Source organism: Penaeus monodon, chromosome 22 (assembly GCF_015228065.2).
Source record: "Penaeus monodon isolate SGIC_2016 chromosome 22, NSTDA_Pmon_1, whole genome shotgun sequence".
NCBI lineage: Eukaryota > Metazoa > Arthropoda > Malacostraca > Decapoda > Penaeidae > Penaeus > Penaeus monodon.
The window spans coordinates 42928840-42929365 of record NC_051407.1 but is presented as its reverse complement, the minus strand read 5'-3'; positions in this window follow the sequence as shown (position 1 = coordinate 42929365).

Genomic DNA, 526 nt, shown 5'->3' with positions numbered 1-526 from the left:
ATGTATATACTAATTAGTACTTTGATCACGTCAGTCTGGTAATGCTATCTCATTTGTTTATTACTTATTAGCTCGCGCTCAAGAATGCACCGATACCACGTGGAATAAATATACGCGGTGGAATGGGTAACATTATAATGTGATAATGCTATGGTTTACTATATATACGCTGACAGATCCGAGAGGTTCTTGGTGAGAGCGACCGTCTTCTCGCGTGCTGAATGGGGCACTTTTACTAGCATCTCACAGACCCTTAAATTCGACGCTTGTTTATGCCATTTAATAAAGATAATATCTATATATGTCAATTTCCATATACATGAGTAATAGCAATTATAAAATATATAATCAAGGTAAGATGATGACAATCATAAGAAAATGTATACTCCAGTATTATAAAATGATTACATAAGTAATTACTATCATGCACATGACGTGGACGATGTACCATGACTCCCTTTTTGTTATGCGGGACTATAGAATATTTGTTTTTGAGTCCCTGTGACGCCCCCTCATCCCTCAAGCC